Source organism: Malaya genurostris, chromosome 2 (genome assembly GCF_030247185.1).
Source record: "Malaya genurostris strain Urasoe2022 chromosome 2, Malgen_1.1, whole genome shotgun sequence".
NCBI lineage: Eukaryota > Metazoa > Arthropoda > Insecta > Diptera > Culicidae > Malaya > Malaya genurostris.
In genome coordinates, this window is record NC_080571.1 from 37,025,955 (window position 1) to 37,050,022 (window position 24,068).

At 36.0% G+C, this 24,068-nt stretch overlaps 1 protein-coding gene across 2 annotated transcripts in view; it reads right to left on the reverse strand.

Annotated features, from left to right (window-relative positions):
- The window catches only part of LOC131432900 (uncharacterized), a 669,773-nt gene that overhangs the window by 24,583 nt on the left and 621,122 nt on the right, over nucleotides 1-24,068 (reverse strand). For both annotated transcript variants that reach the window (XR_009229989.1, XM_058599478.1), the window contains exon 12: nucleotides 1-24,068. This exon is cut by the window's left edge; it is cut by the window's right edge and continues 4,194 nt beyond it. The gene's annotated coding sequence lies outside the window, so the exon portion shown is untranslated.

Consider the following 24,068-nt stretch of genomic DNA (forward strand, 5'->3'; position numbering starts at 1 on the left):
AGCTTCTGGTCCATCTAAATTCTGAACTTAATTTAAATTAAGATTTTGAATTTAGTTTCAGTTTCTGAATTAAGTTCCAGAAGGCAGATTTAAAAGTTCAAACTAAGACTCTGGAACTGAGTCCTGATTCTAGACTCTGAAATCAGATTTTTGGAAATGGTTTCTGGATTAGATTTTGGACTTGAATTAGGTAACATAATTTAAGTTCGGAATCCGTGTTCAAAACTCTGATTCAGGAGATCAACTTCTGGAACAAAATTCAAGATATGGACTCTAGATCTGAATTCTGGATCAAAATCAGAAATAGAACGGAACAAAATTTTGATTCCTAAATTCAGTTCCAGGATTCAGAACTTGTATGCTAGAATTAGATTCGTAACTGAGGTTCTGGAACTAGATTTTGAAACTGAATTGAGCTCTTTAATTCAAGTTCGGAACTCAAGTTCAGAACCCAGTTCTAGTAATAAATTCAGAACTTGAATTCTTAGAATAAGTACAGTTTAAGAAGTCTAGAACTTAAGTTTTGATCTGGATTCCGATCATGAGTTGTGAAACAGAATTAGAAACCAGCCTCAGGCTCTGAATTTCCAGAAATCCTAAATGTCACACCAGCGCGTTCGTGCCTAAAAGCAATGGTGAAATTGAATGATTTGATTTCCACCATCCTTTGTATTCTCCAGACCTGGCCCCCAGTGACTTTTTCAACTATTTTCAAACCTAAAAAGGTTTCTACAGGAAAACAAATTTTCGTTGAATGCTGAGGTCATTGCAGAAACGGAAGGCTTGACAAATCGTTTTTTTTTCAAAGGGCATCAAAATGTTGGATTACCGATGGGTCAAGTGTATCGCTCTAGAAGGAGATTATACTGAGGAATGAAATAGTTTTCAGTGTAAAAAAAAGACTTTTTCTTTGTTAGGTCTGGGACATCTCGTTTCGTGTAGTATATAGTTGATAATATTGCAGATAGTACGTGAAAAGAATAATGTTGATATCGTAAGTAAAATTCTAAATGCTTGCGATAAAAAATTCACATTCTGCTCCATGGTAAATTTTGAAAAGTCGCCTCATAGTAAACTAGCATTGAAGTATTAAAGTATGCGAATGGCCGTCGATAAAAAAAGAGGAGTGAGAATTTTTTGTAAACGCGTTCGACGATGGCCGAAGAAGAGTAAGCCGAAACGTTGAACGGTACAAAAAAATGGCAATACAGGTTTCTTTATTCTCATCGAAAGCAATCAATAAAACATCAAATTATTCTTACCGATCTCATCGAACGGAGCCGAATCAAAAGCCAGTTTTATCGGTAATCGTTTCTGTAGAAAATGCCAGAACACGATTTTGGAAATTCGTGTAGAATGAACAATCTTTATGTGTTAAAGTGTTTCTTAAGAGAAGCTACTTCACAAATAAATTTTTCATGGAAAAATAGCGCATAATTTGAAAAAATCTTGGAGTAACCGGCAATAAACACACAGTTTTTAAGCGTTTTCTTTACTTTTCAGTGTGGCTAGCGGGTCATTTGGTTCACAGATCGCGTATTTGTACATTTTTTCATCTTTGCCTTTTATCTGTTTCAGGATGGGTAAAGGCTATTCGGTTATTTTATCATATTTGTTGCTGAACGGGATTTGTTGCGTTTCTAGGACTTTTTACGCCTAGTGAAACTGTTATACTGTATTCAAAAAGAGACTATCGAAATGTAACGTACACAAACGGGTTTCATGAATTCTCTTGGCTAGTAGTTTATACCTTTCTTAAAGGCGTAATTTGTAAGGCAAAGACCTAACACATGGATCAATAAGTCCCGAGACTAAAGCAGAGATGGCGCTCGTAGTAAACCAGTAACTACGTCTTTCTAGAGTTCTAACCTTTGCTTGAAACGGGTCAAAATTTTAAGTCGATCCGACCAGAAACAGCTGAGTTATCGAGGTTGGAGTAAAGTCGTTTTGTAGTTTGTTTAAAAAATGGAAAAAACCGAGTTTCGTGTTTTGATAAAACATTGTTTTTTAATGGGTAAAAACACCGTGCAAGCGAAACAATTGATTGAAAAATGCTATCCGGACTCTTGTCCATCAAAAGCAACGATTTGTCGACGCGGAACGCTCGGGTAGACCTGTGGAAGCCGTTACACCGGAAAATGTGAGTGAAGTGACAAAAATTATAATGAAAGATCGTAAAGTGAAGCTCCGTGAGATTGCTGAGATGGCACAGATATCATATGGAAGTGTATTTACTATCCTTCATGAAAAATTGAGCATGAAAAAGTTTTTTTTTTCCAAGTGGGTGCCGCGATTGCTTTCGATGGAACAAAATGCACCCTGCAATGAAAACAATGGCGAAATTGAACGAATTGGGCTTTGATCTGCTTCCCCACCCCCCATACTCGCCAGGTTTAGCCCCCAGTCACTACTGGCTCTTTGCTGATCTTAAAAAAATGCTCCAGGGAAAAAAGATTTGGCTCAAATGAGGAGGTCATCGCTGAAACTGAAGCTTATTTTGAAGCGAAAGATAATTTTTTTTTATAAACATGGTATTGAAAAATTGGGAAAACCATTGTATCACCCTAAAAGGTGATTATGTTGATGAATAAAAAAAAATTTTACAAAAAAAATGTTGTTTCCATTGTTAGTCTCGGGACTTATTGATCCATGTGTTATGATTATTTGTCGGCTCGTTTAAATTCGACCGAGGAAGCCAAAATACCTATGGCTTGATAAGATGGCGGAGAAATACATCCGTATGAAGGTTGAATCACGGGATTTTAAACTGGTCATGCCTACTCCAGAAAGGATATGTTTCCAGGAAATATGTAGCGTCACAGAAGTGTTTTTTTGTTAAATTTCGTGTTACTGATCAACGTTTCGAAGAACGATGTCATCATCTTCAGGGTCGTAAAAATACATATTTAATGTTTCCTTGGAAGGTGAAGAAAAATATTTCCGTTCCGATTTTTTTACTACTCATTCCTCTGATCGCAATAAACATAGAAAAATTCAGTCCTTGACACGGACTCGACCGACCATTTTCTCTGCAGCTGTTCATTGTTACCGTAGGTAGTGAGAGAACATTTATATCCGCCCGCCTTTCGCTGTGCTCCAAACCGAAACAGCTCCCGCGTGCAAATGGTAAAAGAATGTTTCAATTAATTCAATTTGTTGTGAATTTAGCTGAATGAAACCGTTCTCGGTCTTTTGCTGTGCAGCATACCAACAGCAACAGCGGCCCGGCACGGGGAAAATAAAAAAAAAAGAATTCCCACCCCTCCCTCCACCCAACAGAAGTAAAACTGAAACAAGCGAAAAAAAAAACAAACAAAACACGGCGAAAGGGTTACAACCAAAAACGTGATACCATTTTCGTCGGCATTATCCGCTGTTTTTTATTGTCTAGTTGTAAATTGAACAGAATAACCTTTCACGGAAACTATTTTAAATCGTCTGTTATCGGGCAGGTAGAATTGATTTTCGAGAGTTTTTACTTACATTGCTAACGTAGCTTACATTACCTGACTGGTATTATTTTTTTTCTTTCATTGGATTAAGTTGTTGATCTTGTTGAAGCGTTTTTATTCTTTCTTTTTTCCGATTTCTTCAACCGTGGCAACTCCTTCTCGCTAGAAACTGTAACAACGTAGTAGAAAAAAAACTTTTCACTTGTTCTGCCTTGGTGCGCTTTAATTTTCGCTTTTATTTTGCTTTCTCGCCTCTCAATTCTTCTGATGAATGTTTTCTTCCCTTCGCTAGTAACTAGGTTTGGTACGGGGAAATTCTATTTGACGTAACCTACAAACACCGGCCGGGGGGACGGGGCAAGAACTGAATTTCACTTACGAGTGGAATCATTTTCCGCTTACGAATCTCTCCCTCCATCTGTGCTCGTTCGTGAATAATGGAAACGGAGTCGGAAAGTGCAGTCCCGTTCACCGATTGCTCTTTCTTTCTTTCTTTCTCTCTCTCTCTCTCTCTCTCTCTCTCTCTCTCTTTCTCTTTCTCTATCTTCGCCTGACCGGTGATCTGCCCATTCGATGGGGTGGTTGGGAGTGGGTGGGCATCAGTTTTCTTTTCCATCTGGTCAAGAAAACTCCCCGCATCATCATATATCACACAATTAGGGCTGAAATGTGTCCGATTGTGTGATAAAGGGCTCGATGAGCTGGGGTCTTCTTCAACCGGCGATTTGTTGCTTTGTTTGCTTGAGCTGCCTTCGCACATCTCCGGTCTTTCGCACCGGTTCCCCTTTTGCTGACGGTGTGTGAAAATAATACCCAAACATATCTAGATTCGATTGGAAGTGTTTGAATATTTTATGCCGGGGTGTATTTCCCGAGAGTATTTTTTCGTCGTTGTTTTTGTTTCTGTTGTCGGACCAAATGATTTTCCTGAACGGGGATGATGATCTGAACGATGATCTGGTGGTGGTCGAGGCCCCTTCTGCGAAGGTGTAGGATGAATCGAAAACACGTGGAAACTTGCCTCGTGGCTCTACCAATCGGTGTGCGGTCGATATCGGTCGGTTGGCCGGGATGCCATTGGGATGGGATTTGGATATATCGAGATTTAATTTACTGTGAGAGTGATCCTAGCCGCTGGAGAATGGCTTTGCTAGGCTACTACTGGCATACTAAGGATTTGTTGCTGTGTTATCCCAAGAGAATTCTTCTGAGATATTTGATATTAGATTAAAATTCATGCGTCCTATGCATAACTTAAACAATGCCCGTATCTTGGGTTTTGATCGTTATTGGTTTTGGAGATATCGAATTTGAGCTCATCAGTAAGGTAATGCAACAAGTGGTTCAATAAATTCCGAGACTGATACAGAGATGGCGTTGCCAGCGAAAATTTCATATGTATAATTTTCCAATAGATACCTGTCAAAATTAGTGGTCTCCGAGCTTCAGTGATTTAAGTGACGCTAGTCTTGATTTTGTTTAAACAATACATTCGAAACAATTTTATGTGTTGATTTATTGTTGAACAATGGTACCAATTTTTTTCTTATCGAAAACAAATTGTACTTGAAGAGTTTTTTTTGTTTTATAAAAAAAATTGCAATTGTTACTGTTTGTGCTGACAGCATTTACTATAATTACTAAAAAAATACGGGTGGGTAATGTCAGAGACATAACTGGATGTCGTGAATACGAAAACAACTGACATGTTCCTTAACACTTCCGAATATCAATTAGTTGATCAATTGTATGAATTATGCAAACATTCCCCTTTTTCACATTTTTCGCCAAAACAAAGAAGGCTTCACTTAATCTCAATTACTATAAATTTCACACAGCGAAAAGTGCACAAATCTAATCAAACTGTTCTAGATTTGCACTAAACTGAGGATATTCACCTTCGATTTGCGAGCAAGAAATCCTAATAGTTCTTTAGAAAACTTTTAGAGCCATTAAAACGGCTGATTTTGTGTGATGCTTCCCAACGTTGTCCTCTTTTCTTTGTTTTTTCACCAATGTAAACGACTAGCAGCTGTGACGTAATCGCTCTTGTCGGAAACGAAATTAGCTTTGCAAACGACACACAATACATCTGCTCGCATTGGCGATAGAATCCAAAATGATCCAATTTTTGTTAAGAGGTTTCTTTTTACGTGGTTTCGTTTGTAGCTTTTTCACTAATGGGCGGTCCTAACGGCTATAAAAATAGCCAGATACAGAATTTTAATGTCGATTTTTTCGTTTTGGAATTGCATTTCATTGAAAGAAACTATTAGGATGCTGTACGGGATTCAATCCTGCCTTTTAGAAGGACCAAATTGAGGAACTCACTACGATATTAAGCACTGTTCGGAACATTTTTCTCGATCGATTTGTTGTACAGCAGCAGATATTTTGTTCTCTTCCTCAGAACGCGTTCTGATTGGCTGGGTTTGACATTGGTCAAATGAGACAGGTTTTTCAATAGTGTACTATTGAAATACTTCAATGCTGTTGCTATACACGTTTAAGTTGAAAAATTTCGATTCTATTGGTAGTTAGATTATATAAATCCTTTCACAGATCACTGAGCTATGAGCTTTCAAAATACGAGAAAGGCAAACAATCGTCATGTGTTTTCATCTTCGATACTCGTTAATGCCAAACATTTAAGAAAAGTTTAATTTTGAATTATTTGAGATTATGTCACACAACTGAAAATTTTATCATAAAATAGTGATCATATTTCCGATGGCATGTAGCAAAAATTATGTTGATTCATTAGATACAGTAAGAGATATTCACGATTAAAAACTTATCACTCTCTCAGAGGGTAAATTTTGAAAAGGCGCCCCATAGTAAAGTAAGTCGTATTCACGACAACAATTTGTCGGAAAATTTAATCTTCAATTTTTTCTATAAATGTGCTGAGCAAACTCGTTTCAGCAGTTTTGCTGGTTTCATCTCAATTGTAAATTGAAAACGAAAATTGAATCTTGCTTAAAATGATTATTTTTTCATCGAAACAAACCATTTCTTGTTTAGGCTCGGCATCCTTTCCTTGCAGTTCTGTTGCGTTTTCGCTTGAAGTAAAACTCAACCCAGTCCCGATTGCAGATTGCAGGTGTTATTGAACACTTTTGGTTAAGGCTGAGAAACTCCACAAATTAACAGCAGAAGAGGTAGCAAAATCAGGTCACCTAGTTCAGTTTAGAATAACATTTTGCACCCATCTTCAGTATGACAAATCATTTGCTTTGCGCAGAATTAGAGACCAATTTGAATCAAGACTGATTTTTAAAAAAGGCGGTGTAAATTTTCGCATGAAAGTTTTTTCCGAATCTTTTCAACTTCGAAACTATTATTGGAAGTCGATCGAGCAGTCTGAAATTTAACGGAAACGTCATATTAAAAACAAAAGTCTGGTCATCCAATTTTTAGAACATTTTTTGTCGTGAATACGACTTACTTTACTATGGGGTGCCTTTTCAAAACTTACCCTCTGAGAGAGTGATAAGTTTTTTAGGGTAAATATCTCTTGTTGTATTTAACGTATCATCATAATGTTCACTACATACCATCGGAAATATGATCATCAATTTATGATAACATTTTCAGTTGTATGACATAATCGCGAATAATTCAAAATTAAAGTTTTCTGAAATATTCGTGCATCAACGCGTATCAAAGAAAACTTAGGACGCGTTTCTCGTACCCGAGCCGACGGTTTTCATGTAATAAGTGAGATTTCATTTTTGCGTTAGCTAGGTGTAAAAGGTTAACACATATATTACGTTCATTTTAGCCTGCGCAGTTGATTGAGCAGGAAGTGAAGAAGTGCATCATTTCGATTGGTTCCGGTACAGAGCTTAGTTCCAGTTCCAGTTTCAATAATTTAGTTTCAGAATTCAGTTCGCAGTGTGAGTTTCGTTTGAAAAACGTGCCTAGTCCACCTAACAGTGAAATGATACCTTTTTTTTATCAATCCGCATGTTTTTTTTTGCGTGAATATTCTCTGATGGTTTTAGATTTCATTTAGATAATTTTCATGACCAATCGACGAATCGAAGATAGAAATAGTAAAAAACCCTAAAATTATTCCCTTAAATCTGAACGTGTGACAATCGATCAAGCAATCCATGAGATGCAGAAGTGAGTTCCTCTTTAAAGTTTTTATCATTATTTATGGTACTTTCAGAAATGGTATTCAGAGACCAGCATAACCCAAAAAAGATCGTATGACGGAAAAATTGATAAATTTATATGAAACTTTTACACTAATCACCCTGTATCTCCTGAACTGAAAGTCGAATCTGAATAAAATACAAGCAGTTTTTATGGGACCTTAAGACCTTTAATGTTAGATGGACAAAGTTGGCTCAGCCAGTTCGAGGTTTGAGCAATATGAGTGGCATTATTTTAATTTTATTACACATATCATCCTGTTGTTCTGGAGCCAGAAGTCAGATTCAAATGATATTTAGAATCGTTATATAGGAGCATAGGACTGTTTATATGAGTCGAAGTTCGTAGAAATCAGTTAAGCCATCTCCGAGAAAAATTAATGAAATTATTTTCCACAAACAAATTTTCTTATCTCGACGAACCTCTTCGAATGGTAAAAGGGTGTAAGAAGTTGTGTTCTTCCAGTAATTATTGTTGCAAGCAGTATGAATCAATATAAATATGAATCTGTTTTGAGTTTGAAAATGCTGTCATCAAATCTTTCTGATATGCCATGTTCGAACGTTTATGTTGCCAAAAACGAACCGTGCTAAAATCGGAACGTCATGAAAAAGCATAGTCTTTTAGGTGCTAAGAAACAATAGCATAAAACCGTGTTGAAAATCGTGTTGCACTTTGCTCCGAAACATCGCTTTATCATCAAGCGAAAAATCGCTTACACAAAAATATCGATATCTTAGTTTAAAATTGACGGATTTTAACATTCTATGGCTTTTTGGATAGCTTCAGACCCACACACATGCACACACACGGACATTTGCTCAGTTCGGCGAGTTGAATCGATTGGTATATGTCACTCGATCCTCCAAGCCTTGGAAAATTTTTCTAAAGTTTGAACGAATTCTATACCTATTTTGTATATTTATAAAAAAAAAGGTAAAAAGGGAAATTACATCGGCATTCAGCTGTTGATCCTTCGCATTGGAGCGAAACACACCGAAAAGTAAACAACAACCGTGAAAATTTAACAAATAAGCTCACTAAAGTACTATTTTAATTACTTATCCGTTGAAATATGCAAATTAGAAGCAAAAGTAATAAGTTTAGTGAAGGTATGATAGCCGCCAATTAGAAAACTTTTCCCCTTTTTCATTAATTAGATTTTTGTGTTTTAGTTTAAATGCGTTTGTTGGCTTCAGGGTCTAGAATTAAATTTCAGAACCCAAGACCAGATTTCCAGAATCCAGATCTAAAATTCAGTTCCTCATCCAGAATCCAAGGCCAGATTCGAATTGCAGAGTTCTGGAACTGAGCAAAATTCCAGAACTTGACTTTAAGCCTGGGTTTTGGAACCGAAATCTGGAATTGAGATCAAAATCTTGATTCTAGACCAGCACTTTGGAACTAAATTTCGGAAATGAGTTCTTGACTAGAATCTGAATATTGACACCGAATCCTGGTACTGAAATTGAAGTCAGAATTCAGTTCCAAAATACCTATCCGGAATTCAGGACCAGAATTTAGAATCAAAATTCAATTGTATTTCCAGTGTTATATTCTAAAATACATGCCAGAATCCAGGTTCTGGATTCTAGAACTGAATTTCAAGGCTGAATTTTGGATCCGAATTTGAAAACTGAATCCGGGACCGTAATTCTGAAGCTAAAATTCAGCTGCGTACCAGAATCCATGTACATATTTCAGTACTAGAATTCAGATTCAGAATTCCGTTTCGAATCAGAATTGTATACTGGGATTCAGTTCCAGAACACAGGTTCAGTGATCGGTTCAACAATCAATTTTAGAATTCATTTCCCCAGTTTAGGTTTGGAGCTCAGCACCAGAATCTAGCATCAAATTTAGGTTTCAGAATTCAATTCTAGCATTTGGCTCCAAATATTCGTATTCACGACATCCAGTTATGTCTCTGAGATTACCCACCCACCTTTTTGCCTTTCTCTATAGAAAGGTATTAGAATTGCTGGAAAAACCGACTTTCGAACGGAGCCTCGGAGACCCATAGTGTTCTATACCATTCGACTCAGTTCGTCGAGATCGGAAAATGTCTCTGTGTGTGTGTGTATGTGTGTGTATGTGTGTGCACTTTTCGAAGATATTTGAACGCGCTCAATTTTCTCAGAGATGGCTGATCCGATTTTAACAAACTTGGGCTCGTTTGAAAGCTACTGTCGTGCCATTGATCAAGTTCGAAGATCAAATGGTTGTGACTTTTGGTTCCAGATATATGATTGTATAAGTGACGTAACCGACAAAACACGTTGATTTTCACCGCTCTTATATATATAAGGGTGCCAAAATTTTGGGATCACCTCTATTTTCGTTAAGTTCTAGTGCTCAAAAGTTTAAGCACCTCGAAAAAAGCCTTCATGCAAGATTTGACCTAAATCGGACATGCTCAAGGGGTGCTGCCCGGTTTCAAAGGTTTGACAATTTTCGATCTTGAAAAAGCACCATAGGGGGGAGTACATGAAATTTCCAAAACCGAAAATTTTTTTTGATGCCAAAACTCTTAAAACTGCATAAAACATCGAAATTTAGTGTCATCTCAAAAAAAATTGTTTTGAAAAAATCAACTTTCTGGGACTTAGAAAAATTTTCATATTTTTTCTAAGTCCCAAAAAGTCGATTTTTTCAAAAAAAATTTTTTCGAGATGACACTAAATCTCGACGTTTCATGCAATTCTAAGCCTTTTGGTATCAAAATTTTTTTTTCGATTTCGAAAATTTCATGTACTCCCCCCTATGGTGATTTTTCAAGATATATGAAAATTCCACTAAGTGGACTAAGAAGGCTTTTTTTAGATTAGCATCACTGTTCTCATACAAATAGGCAACGCAAATGTCAAGCACTAGTTTGGAAAAATGATGCTGACTGTGTGACATAAACACTGAAGCATGCTTTTGTGAACTACTCGAATCAATCTGAATCAATTGGTGACAAAATTAGTATCCAAAATTATTTAATAAAAGTATGAAACATATTTTCATAAGACTGTTATGAAAGAAGAGAAAGGCATTATCACATCACTAGGTGGATTAAGAAGGGTTTTTTAAACTTGTTATTGAAAGCATCACATAGACGTTAATGCAATCAGCGGCTGAATAAATTTTTAGTTATTTTCAAGAATACAAGTTCTTGATAAAAAATAGCTAGAAAATGAATGTACTGGCTCACTACCCGAACAGATGCACATAACTAAACCACAACACAAGTATATCAACATTTGATATGTATAACAATTTGTGTTATTTTGAGATAGTTTACACATGAAAACGGTTGAAAGTTACAACTTATGATGACAATATAATAACAAAATCATTTCTGATGTTTCATTTTTATTTGCAAGACTCATGATAAAGTTCATTAATTGAAATAAATGAGTTCTTCCGTTGCGTTATATCGAACTATAATGATCAGAATTTCAAAATACTAAACGAAGAGATCAGAGTACTGAATAAATTATTCGTTTAATAAAAAAATCATTCAACCATTTCCAAATTCCTACTTTCGGACTTCTGTAGTTATATCAAATTCAGTAATAATTGTGATACATACGTTTCAAAATCTGTTACGATTTTGTTCTCTCAATGCTCTTTTTTGTTAAGATTTTTAACAGTTTACCAGCCAACAATATTTCAAACTTTATTACAAAATATTTCTGAAATAAATTACTCCAGATGTTATAATTCTGTTATTACCATCTGATCGGGTTGGGGTCCAGTGGTTTCTTCTAATTCTAATTGGAGCTCAGGAACTGTTATTTGTTCAGAAAAGGTTTCGACGAAGAAATTCTAATAAATTCAACGATTTAATAAATTGCATTTCATTTAGAATTATGCTAAAGTTTTTCTTGTCGTGCAGCATTTTTGAATTTCCACCAAAACTTCGGAAATCAAACTAAAAACACCGCATATCTTCGGAAATCCGCTAATCTTCGACAAATGCGCATAAAAAATCGAATAATTTCGGAACTCCGCATAAAAGTGAAATGAAGGTTCCGAAATCTGCATTAGAAAACCGCACATCTTTGGAAATCCGCATCAAAAAACTACATACCTTCGGAGATTCACTTAAAAAAATAAGTTCAGAAATCCACATAAAACAGCATATCTTCGGAAGGCCGCATCAAAAACCGAATAACTTGTCATTTAGGGGTTATTCTATGTTTGTACTTAGGGCACATAACCGTTTTCACTTTGCTAAGACGAAACGTGAAGAAAAACGAATAACTTGGAAAATCCGCATAAAAAATAAAAGGGATTTATACGGAAATCCGTATGAAAAATTAGTTCAGAAACTCGTTTAAAAAAGCGCATATCTTCGGAAATCCGTATAAAAAACCACATGATCTCGAAAATCCACCATAAAAAATCTCAAAGCGCATATCTTTGGAAATCCCCATAAAAAGAAGAATAACTTCGGAAATCCTCATAAAAAAACGAATGTATTCGAAAATCCGCATCTGAAATCCGTTCAAAAAAGAATAACTTCGGATATCCTCAAAAAACGCGTGATTTCGGAAATCCACATAAAAAACCGAATGCTTCAGGAATCCTCATTAAAAACGGAATAACTTCGAAGATCCATATAAAAAACGCATATCTTTGAATATCTACATAAAGCTAAGAAACCAGTATTGAAAAACCGTATATTTTCCGAAATTCGCGTAAAAAAACGGAATAACTTCTAAGTTCTATATAAAAAAACATGCTTAATCCACCTAGCAGTGAGATGATACCTTTTTTATCAATCCGCATGTGTTTTTTGTATGAATCGTTATCGAATTTCAACCTTAACGTGTGACAATCGATTGAACATACCATAAGATGTCGAAGTAATTTCCACTTTAGAGTTTTTCGTCATTATTTGTGGTACTTCCAGAGCTGGTATTCAAGAACTAGCAATACCAAAAATGATTCGTATGGCCATAAATTAATACGCCAAACAATTTACACCTTCTATATCTGTATGAATTTTAAAAACTCATCATCCTCTAATTTCAGAATTGGATAAAATTAACCAATTTTTTATGGGACCATAAGGCATCTTTGAGAAATTGTAGTGCAAATTAAATTTTTGGGTACCTTCCGAATCGAAAACTGAATACCACTAAAACTGAAATTAGTGTTTTTGGTTATCTATCCAAATTAACTATCGAAATCTGTAAACCCGACAAACCACTTCGTAAATACGCATAAAAATTCTCTTGACTTCAGAAATTCGCATTAAAAACCCGCACATCTACGTAAATCCGCGAAAAAAAAGGAGGTTTCGAAATTCCAAAAAAAAAAACGCATATCTTAAAAAATATGCATGAAAAGCCGAATAATTTCGAAAATTTGCATAAAAAATAAGTTTAAAAAATCGCATATCTTCGCAAATCCGCATAAAAAAAAGAATAATTTCGGAAATCCGCTTAAAAACCGCATGACTTCAGAAATTCACTTAAAAAACGCACAACTTCGGAATTTCGAATAAAAAAATATGTTCAAAAAATCCGTATAAAAAATAAGTTATAACCGAATGATTTCGAAAACCCATATAAAAACGTATAACTTCAGGAAATCTGCATAAAAAATAAGTTCGGAAATCCGCTTAAAAAACTGCATGTCTTCGGAATCCGACATAAAAAATTGAATAATTTCGGAAATCCACATAAAAAAGCAATAACCTCAGAGATCCGCATAAAAAACCGCGTTTCTTCGGAAATCCACATAAACTAGCCGCGTAAAAAAGGTATCAGTGATTGTTCTGGTATGTAAAGCGGCTGTTGTCTAACTTCGTAAATTCACAGAAATCCATAAAAAATGTATATCTTCGGGAATCTGCATAAAAAATCGCATACTTTCAGGAATCTGCATAACAGACAATAACTTCATAACCGCATATATTTGGAAATTCGCATGAAAAATTCAATAGCTTTAAAAGACCGCATTAAAAATGAATGACTTCGGAAATTCACGTGAATAGAATTTATTGAAATCCGCATATCTTGCGAAATCCACAAAAAAACATCGTATGGCTTAGGAAAATCTCATATCTTCGAAAGTTCTCACAAAAAAACCGAATAATTTCAGAAATCCTTATAAAAAATTGCATATCTTTGAAAATCCGCACAAAATAAAACCAATAACTTCAGAAATCCGCATTAAAAAAAAGCTCAGAAATCCGCATAGCCCCGGAAATCTCTATAAAAACCCGAAAAACTTCAGAAACCAGCATAAAAATGACCGAATGATTTCAAAATTTTACATGGAAAAAGTATCACTTCGGAGATCTGCAAAAAATAGCATATCTTTGAAAATATGCAAAAACAGATAAGTTAAAAAATTTCATATTCTCGAAAATCCGCATAAAAAACGAATAAGTTCGGAAATCCGCATAAAAAACCGCATGATTTCGGAAATCTTTAAGACTACGAAAATCCTCATAAAAAATTCATAACTTCAGAAATCTGCATAAAAAGAATAAGTTCAGAAATCCGTATAACAAAATGCATAGGTTCAGGAATCCGTGTAAGAAAATAAGTGCAAAAAACCCCAAAAAAACTCATATTTGTGAATATCCGCATAAATAAAAATTTCAGAAATCCACATAAAAAACCGTATGAGTACTGCAAATCCGTCAGACTTCGGAAATTTCTTCGAAAATCCGCACAAAAAATACGAATAATTTCAGGAATTCGCATAAAAACCGCATTACTTTGGAAATCTGCATAAAAAAATCGCATACGTTTGGAAATACGTCTAAAAAAGCCGAATAACTTCCGAAATCTGCATAAAAAATCGCATGACTTCGAAAATTGCTATGAAAAACTCATAACTTCGGAAATTCGAATAAAAAACAAAATTCAGAAATCCGCTTAAAAACCGAATAACTTCAGAAATCCGCTTAAGAAAATAAGTCTGCAAATCCGCAAAAAAAATCTGCATGACTTCGGAAATCCGTAAGACTTTGGAAATCCGCATAAAAAACACATATACAAAATCCTCATAAAAATAGGACAAACTTTGGCAATCCGTATAAAAAAAAACTTCTAAAGTCCGCATACAAAAATAGTTAAATTCAGATATCCACATGAAAACTGCAAAACTTTGGACATCGACATAAAAAAGCCGCAAAAGAAGACCGCAGTGTACTGTTCTTGTATGTAAAATTACGTTATTCATCAAAAATCTTTGTTCTTCGAAGATCACTATGAATAGAACCAAGTGACTAGAATCATCTTCTATTGTTTAAATGACTATTTTTCATCCAAATCTTCATGTTGCAAAAATGCCTAAAAATTATTTTAGCTTTCACTTCTTCACTTTTTTAGTTCACACCAATCACATTGACAACAAATAAGGACTCTAAGTTTATGTTCAATACAAAATAATAAGATAATTTCTTATTAAGATAATTAATAAGATAATTTCTGACACGAATTTGGACTCATTTTTGAAATAAATTTATTCAGCTTGATTCGGGTATGCATGCTTCAGTGCTCACGTCATATATTCGGCAACATTCCTAAACCAAATATATTATTAATAATACATTTGAACTCAGTCGTTGGACACTTTCTGAAATAGTTTTGCGGATAGGAAAAAGTTGATTTCTGGGTTACGTAATCCACACGATCCACAGACTAATGTTAGTATCGAACGAGGCTAAAATAATAGAAATCGGTTCGTCCATATCCGAGAAAACTGAGCAGTAATAAGTTTTGTCGTTTACGTCACCTATTCCATTATATCATTAGAACCTGGAGTAAGTGACAGACATTCGATCTTCGAATATGATCCACGACTCAATAGTAGCTTTCAAACGAGGCTAAGCTAGTTGAAATTGGTTTAGCCATGGCCGAGAAAATTGAGTGGTGAGAGAAAAATCTTGTTTTGTCGTTTACGTCACTTATACCATTGCATTTATGGAATCAGAAGAGACAGCGATTTGATCTTCAAACTTCATCAATGACCCAATAATAGTTCTCAAACGAGCCGAAGCTTGTTAAAATCGGTTCAGCTATTGGAGGAAAAAAGTGCGAAAAAAGAGTGTTTTGTCGGTTACGTCACTTATACCATTACATGTCCGGAACCAGAAGAAATCGCTGTTTTGTCTTTGAATTAAAACTCTGACCTAAACTTGTTGAAATAGCTTCAGTCATCTCCGAGAAAATTGAGCGGCAAGAAAAAACTATCATTTTACATTTTACGAACTCGTCGAGCCGATTCGAATGTTATACAACACAAGGGGTCTCCGTAGGTCGGTTTTCCGATTTTACCGGTACTTCCGGAACCGGGAACTGAGAACCGATATAGCCGTAGTCAGTTCATGTGGTTAGCAACTAAAAATACCTGCAAATTGAAATATTTTTAAGCCATTTTTCCCTTTTTTCACATCGCTGCTCTAAATGACGGTTTGCCATTGTTAATACACTTCATCCTGTAACTCTGGGACCGTAGGTCAGATCCGGAAATTCAACGCGTTCTATGAAAAAGTATGACCTTTCATATAAATCGATGTTTGCAAAAAACGGTTAAGCCATCTCCGAAAACACAGACATTTTGCGATCTCAACGGCCTCGGTTCAGAAGTCGGGTTTCACAGTAATGGCAAACCCTTTCTATATGAGAAAGACTAAGAGACATTGTTCACAATTTTTTTGGTAAGTTTTTTATTTCTTGAAAAAGTGTTTTTTGACTTTTTCACCAGTTTACATTTTTTTAGAGTGCTCAATCGATTTCCTAGTACTTCTTCTGCGACATAATCTTTTTTTTTACAATAAACACTTCCCAAGTTACAGTGATATGAAAAAATTGCATACAAAAATCATTGACCTCTTTGAAAATTGCTCTTTGGTTGGATTGGTCTCTTTATTAGCTGGTTTGTGTTTGTGAAGTCTGAAGACCTGCAACAAATTTCTGGTATTGCTCACCTGTATGATTCCCAGCGCTGTTTGTAGAAAATCAACAGAAATAAACCAGATCTTTCATCGTCGATATGTGACAATGGAGGAAAACTGGATCCATGAATACACTACAATACAACACAGAATCCAAACGATCGTCAGCAGAGTAAACAGCAGTCAGTGAGATCCATCCAAAGTGACCAGAAACGCAAATGTGGACCAGTAAGGTTATGATCTCAGTTTTTTGGGATGCTCATGGTACTTTTTCATGGATTGCATTGGAAAAGGCCAGACTATCAAAAGTGATCGTAACATTGGCCAGTTCATGTGTACAAAATCGGTAAGATACGGCTCCAAAGGACGATGGAAAAAGTGCTTTTTTACCAAGACAATGCTCCGTGTCATAAGTCGCTCAGATTTGCAATTACTTGTGTCTGTTGTATTTTACGGCGACGTTGTAGCGATACGATAGGTTGAAACAGTAATCAAACTATTGAAGCGTTCTTAAGAATAGGTGTAATTAGTGAGCAAAAGACCTTCAAGCAATGAGGGTCTTTCATATCCTCGGTGAATTTTGAAATAAATCACAACTGACTTTTGAAATGATCATAGGTCAATTTTTCATTTAACAGTTATCCTAAATTGTTCACCTGATTAACTCTTGTCAGTACAAAGTCACCAATGCTTCAAATAAATTACATGGATTGGGCTTCGAATTACTGCCGCTCCCACCATGTTCACCGGATATGTCCCCCAGAGACTGCTACAGGTTTGCAAGCTTCACAAAATGCTCCAAGAAAGAAGATTCTACTTCACCGAGGAAGTCATCGCTGAAACAAAAGCTTATTTCCAGGCAAATGATAAATCGTTTTACGAAGAAAGTTGAGTTTTCCTAAAAATGAGTTTGTTTGTTTATATTGTTTATTTTGCTTTAATCGAAACCACCTAAAAGTTTGTTTTGTACTCCACGTGTCGTTTCAATTAGTTATTGGCAAATCTAGAATGTGCAATCCAAATGTTGAAAACGGAAAATGCCATGTTCAAAAACTAACCATGAACATTCAAGCTCTCATGTTGTGTTGATAAAAGATCCATCATTTATTCACAGCACTCTGAAGGTATGAAACATTTGATTATTCGCATGACCATTTATTGTCACAAAGTGAATCCCCATGTCGATACTCTTTAAACTTCAAACTTCAGTGTGTCAGTGTGCCACCATGGTATAATGAAGCATACAAGCATCTCCAGTGAGTGGGCAAAAGATAAAGAGAGAGAGAGAGAGAGAGTAATCCATTACTCGTTTTCAAATACTGGGTTAACCCAGCCAAGATTAAAACAAAAGACCAATGGAATCCATCGTTGTGTATTTACTTGTTTGACGCTTCCACAAAACGATGATTCAATTTAACATGTGAAGTGAAATATATATATTACAGTACACTCCGTACGATTGCTGTGTCCTGTCAGGTTGCAATAAATAGAAATAGAAACATCAACACAGCAAGCGTTTGCTGTTGGTTCGTTGGTTGGTTGGTTGCTTGACTCTAGAGGTTTATGCTTTATTTATAAGACCACAGAATGAAAGATGCGACCGTACGTTTTATCCTGTGGCTATTTTACAACCGGGGTTGTGCAGTTGTGGCAGCGACGAGCATAGCACTATTTTGCACAGAAGTCGTTTCTTTCAGAATCAACTGATTATAAATTAAAGAAGTTCATCATTTCGTTAGACGTAATCGCATCTAGAATCACTCTGCTCGTTGGTTGGCAACACTTTTATTCTATTCTATAATAGCCTTGAAAGATGCTATCAAAGCGAAGAGAATTCATTAAATTAAATTGAAAGATTATCGGAGATTAGGCAGGAGTCTCTCCAAAAACTGTGCAGCGCATGTTAAATTTTTAAATAAATTTTTACATTTCTGTTTGAGACGAATATTGGAAAGAATATCTGGAAAATAGCGACCTTTAACCACAGCTCCATACAACCCCTAGTGTTATATACCGTTTGACTCGGTTCGACTTAATTGAAACATATTTTGAATACAGCTAAGCTTGCAGTTGCTAGTTGAAAATAAGTTTATTTGACGTTGCGAAACCAGTATGAACACGTAAACGTATGTGCCAATCGTTAATGTGAATCAATATTTCGGTAACATTCATGTAACTGCATTGTAACATACCGTTTTATGTTCTAATTCTGATGGCTGATGATTGATTATCACCACGTAATAACAACGAAATATGAAAATATACAGTGATGATCACTAGCAACTGATTATGAACATTTTCATCATGGTCCGATGCTTTCGTGACATTAGATGAATTGAAGCAGGGTGACACGCTCTCTAGTTTATTAATTAATATGGCGCACGAAAATGCGATACCGAAAAGCGACGGACAGAGAAACAGAACAATTCTTACAGAATTCTTGGTTCTGGCGGACGACATTAACAATACGGATGTTGATCGTAGAGCTGTGGAAGATGCTATTCTACGTTTTAATAGAGAAGCTGAGAGAATAAAACTGACGGTTTACTCTATCAAGTCTAAGTGAATAATGGCGAGGCAACAGTTTTGGACCTGATGTAGAAATTGGTGGGGTTCAAACATGCACAAGTCGTATATACTATCGTTTACCCTATAATGCCATGAAGCATGGTTGTTGAAGGCAAATATTCCGAGTATTCGGCGTGTTTGAGAGAAAAATCCCACACTTAAGGGCTGAGACCAGTAACACATGGATCAATAAGTCCCGAGACTAACAATGGAAACAACATTTTTTTTGCAAAATTTTTTTTTTATTCATCAACATAATCACCTTTTAGGGTGATACAATGCATAGTGGGGAAAAACGATCAAAAAACGCGACTTTGCTCAATAATTTTATAAAAAACATGAGTAAATATTTTCAAAATTAGTATTTCTTATGTAAATTTTTCTGTAGAATCGATTTATGATAGTTAGAAGATCCGCAAAATTCACTATCATGCCCGTTTTGCTCCAATTCCTCTTTTTTCTGACTTTACTTTGAAAACTAACTGTGAAACTCAGGAAAAAATTCAATTACACCAATCGGAAGGTATTCCTGACATGCTCATAAGTTATATAAATGGATTGTTTTTAATAAGATTGACCGCAAACAACTGTATTCTGTTTTACCTCCAGTCATCTTCTTCCGTGAATTTACAGAAAAAAAGTTCTACTGATCGGTGTTTGAACCAATTTTGGTTAAACAAGACAGTTCTATGTTTCGCATATAACCTCAAATAATAATTTACAGATAGTGTTCATGATCGCATGCTTCGTGCTACATCGTTTTACCCCAATTTTCCGACAAATATAATTTTATGTTGAATTCAGATTTATAATCCCGAAGCAGATCCAATATGACCTACCAATATTGGTTCATATTACGTGCAAAACATCTATGATCCAATTAAACACAATGAGAATGACAGTACCAGCTTGTTTAACCCGTTTTACCCCAATTCAATTCATAAGTCGTATTTCTGGTTAAACTTTCTTTCATATACTGAAAGCAGGTTAATTGCGGTTGATGAAAATCGATTGATATTACGAAAAAAAAGACCTGAAAATAGGATTACAAATGAATTCAATGACCGCACGAATCTAGTTATACCGTTTTACCTCAATTTATTTCATAAGTCGTATTTCTGGTTAAACTTTCTTTCGCATACCGAAAGCAGGCTGATTGCGGTTAATGAAAATCGATTGATATTACGAAGAAAGACCTGAAAATAGGATTAAAAATAAATTCAATGACCGCACGAATCTTGTTATACCGTTTTACCCCAATTTATTTCATAAGTCGTATTTCTGGTTTAACTTTCTTTCGCATACCGAAAGCAGGCTGATTGCGGTTAATGAAAATCGATTAATATTACGAAGAAAGACCTGAAAATTGGATTACAAATGAATTCAATGTGGAGCAAAATCTTAAGACTCAGTTAAAGGATAAATTGGGGTAAAACGGTATAACAAGATTCGTGCGGCCATTGAATTCATTGGTAATCCTATTTTCAGGGCTTTCTTCGTAATATTAATCGATTTTCATCAACCGCAATCAGCCTGCTTTCGGCATGCGAGAGAAAGTTTAACCAGAAATACGACTTTTGATATAAATTGGGGTAAAACGGGTTAAAAAGGCTAGTACTGTCATTCCCATTGTGTTTAATTGGATCACAGATGTTTTGCAGGTATCATGAACCAATATTGATAGATCGCATTGGATCTGCTTTTGGATTGTAGATCATAATTCAACTGAATATTATAACTAGGAACGAAATGGGGTAAAACGGTGCAACGAGTTTTCTGCTTTCAATAAAACTACATGCAATCGATTTGTTAGACTTTTTCACATCGGAAACACTCTATTCGCTCTTCTGCAGGTTCTTCGGTTTCATGTTATATAGTTAAGCTAGAATACAATGCAGTATAAAAAGGGAACTTGGGGTAAAATGAACATGATAGCGTTTCGTGCGGTCCTTCTAAATACATGGAATCGATTCTACTGACCATTTGACACCAAAAAAGTGCTTTGTGGTCAGCCGTATCATGCCTCCAAAAAAATCGTCGCGTTTTTGGTCCATTTTTTCCCACTGTGCAATGGTTCCAACGTTTTTCCAATTTTTCAATACCATGTTTATTAAAAAATTTATCTTTCGCTTCAAAATAAGCTTCAGTTTAAGCGATGACCTCCTCATTTGTGCCAAATCTTTTTCCCTGGAGCATTTTTTTAAGATCAGCAAAGAGCCAGTAGTCACTGGGGGCTAAATCTGTCGAGTATGGGGGGTGGGGAAGCTGATCAAAGCCCAATTCGTTCGAATAAACTGTTTTCTGAATCATCGACTCGTTGCTGTTTTTGTTCCATCGAAAGCAATCGCGGCACCCACATGGAAAAAACCTTTTTCATGCTCAATTTTTCATGAAGGATAGTAAATTCACTTCCATATGATATCTGTGTCATCTCAGTAATCTCACGGAGCTTCACTTTACAACCTTTCATTAGAATTTTTGTCACTTCACTCACATTTTCCGGTGTAACGGCTTCCACAGGTCTACCCGAGCGTTCCGCGTCTTTTTTGTCGGTACGACCACGTTTAAACTCGGCGAACCACCGACAAATCGTTGCTTTTGATGGACAAGAGTCCGGATAACATTTTTCAATCCATTGTTTCGCTTGCACGGTGTTTTTACCCATTAAAAAAACAATGTTTTATTAAAACACGAAAGTCGGTTTTTTCCATTTTTTAAACAAACTACAAAACGACTTTACTCCAACCTCGATAACTCAGCTGTTTCTGGTCGGATCGACTTAAAATTTTGACCCGTCTCAAGCAAAGTTTACTACTCTAGAAAGACGTGGCTACTGGTTTACTACGAGCGCCATCTCTGCTTTAGTCTCGGGACTTATTGATCCATGTGTTGGGTCGCGTATAACCACTTGTCTCGCTCTGCGTATTATATTTCTCTCCATGCTCTCTCGCATATGTTCAAAATGACTCGCGATTGGCCGGGTGACCAGAAAAGTTTCGATATTTTCGGTTATAAGTTTGCATAAAATGTGTCTGTATCCAATAAAGCTACCGCTTGTTTGGTAGCCTTGCTGAGCCGATTTTATTTCTCTCTCATGTTTCGTAACGTTACCAGGAAACTGGAGCAGAAACAATGGCGCGTGCTTAGAAATCGACTTACCTTCACAAAAATAACATTCACTTCATTTTTATCGCTAAAACACCTATGTTTTTATGCTTCAATTGGTTCCAAAATAATTTATCTAGACATTGTCGGGATAGATTTTTGATGCATGCCTTTCAAGGCGAGATATTAAATGAACAATTTGAAAGTTGCCGTTTTCAGCTATGCAATTCTTCCTTTAGAAAAAAGACTTTCCCGACCCCTAAGTCAATGAATCATTCTGAAATTCAGTTGAGAACTAGGAAGAGGTTGTCGACTGCGGAGAAAGAGGACCTCGTACTCGCTAGGTGTGTGCAATCGAATAAGAATACTTGGAGTGTGCAACTGGAAAACAGTGCGACTGAAGAAAATCGAGTATTCTGGAAGTTGACAAATCATTTTTTCATGTTTCGGAGACGTGCATCACCAAGTGAGTTCACAACAACTTATACTGAAAATTTCACATCTGGAATTTTCCCCCTTTAAAGTAATTTCCTTCTGTTTTCTTTTTGCAAAGAACGAGCACTCTCTTGATTGAATATAGAATTTCTGGGAAAGCTAATTGAGCTATTGATTACAATGTATCCCATTTAGCGGAACAGCTTTCAGTGAAATAACAATATTTTGCCACAATTGTCTATGAGGAAACTGTCTTCGGAGTAGGTGTTGCGTGCAATGACGGTGAATCGACATCGATAATGTGTCGTTGATCTATAGCGTTATTTGGAGCTGTTTCGCTTAAATAAACACGATTTTTTGCGTCGATATGTGACAATGGATGAAACATGGATCCATATCCGGAATCAATACGATCATCATATGAGTGGGCTGCACTACCGGTGAACCACGTCCGGAACAGTCAGGTACGCAAATGTATAATCGAATACCTTGGAAAAGGCAAGATTATCAATAGCGAACGTTACATTGCCCGCTTGCTGCGTCTTAAATACGAAATCGGTGGTAAATAAATCCACAAAAAGCTTTCTCACCAAGTCGTTCGCTACCATGGCCAATTTTTTTTATAGACGTTTTAACCTAAAGGTCATTCACCTCTTCGGGCCAGAAAAACTATGTGCGGGATTTGGAATTGAACCCTGGCGGACTGCGTGAAAGGCATCGACGTACCCATCACGCTGTACCCGCCACTCATTGCGAAATTCAATTATTCATTATTATTGTAATGCCCATTTTGAGTTGAACATATTATTTGTAATTCTCAAACAGGCGCGGTATCTTTTAATTAATCAATACAAAAATGATAATCACAATACAGATAAAAAACTGATTGTCACACAAAATCTTAAATGTTTGAATAAAATCAAAACATAGCAAATCGTTTAACTGGATGATTTTCCAAGCTCGAAATGATCCTTCACAGCGGTAAATGATCGAGTGGCAGTGTTCTGTTCGGTATTCAAAAATTAATTTCGGAACGTAAAACCTGATGCGCCGGTTCTCTGTGAGTTAGTTTTGCAATAACTAGTACCTGTTGTATTTTTTGGCGACGTTGCACTAACTCGGCAAAACAGCTTTCGGCACAATGGCCCAATTAGCAAAACTGCTTTCGATGAAATGGCCCATCCAACAAAAAGATTCCGGTGAATGATTTAGAGGGATACATTTAAGTGAAAAGGTTTATTCGGTGAAATGATCCATTCGGCGAAACACCTTTCGACAAAATGGCCTATTCAGCAAAATAGCTTTCGTTAAAATGACCCATTCGGTGAAATTATTTTCGTCAAAATCATCCATTCCTAAGAATTGGTTTCGTTAAAATAGAATGGTAAAATGGAATAAATGGAATGTAACTTCAAGGTTTGACTTCTATCTATGAA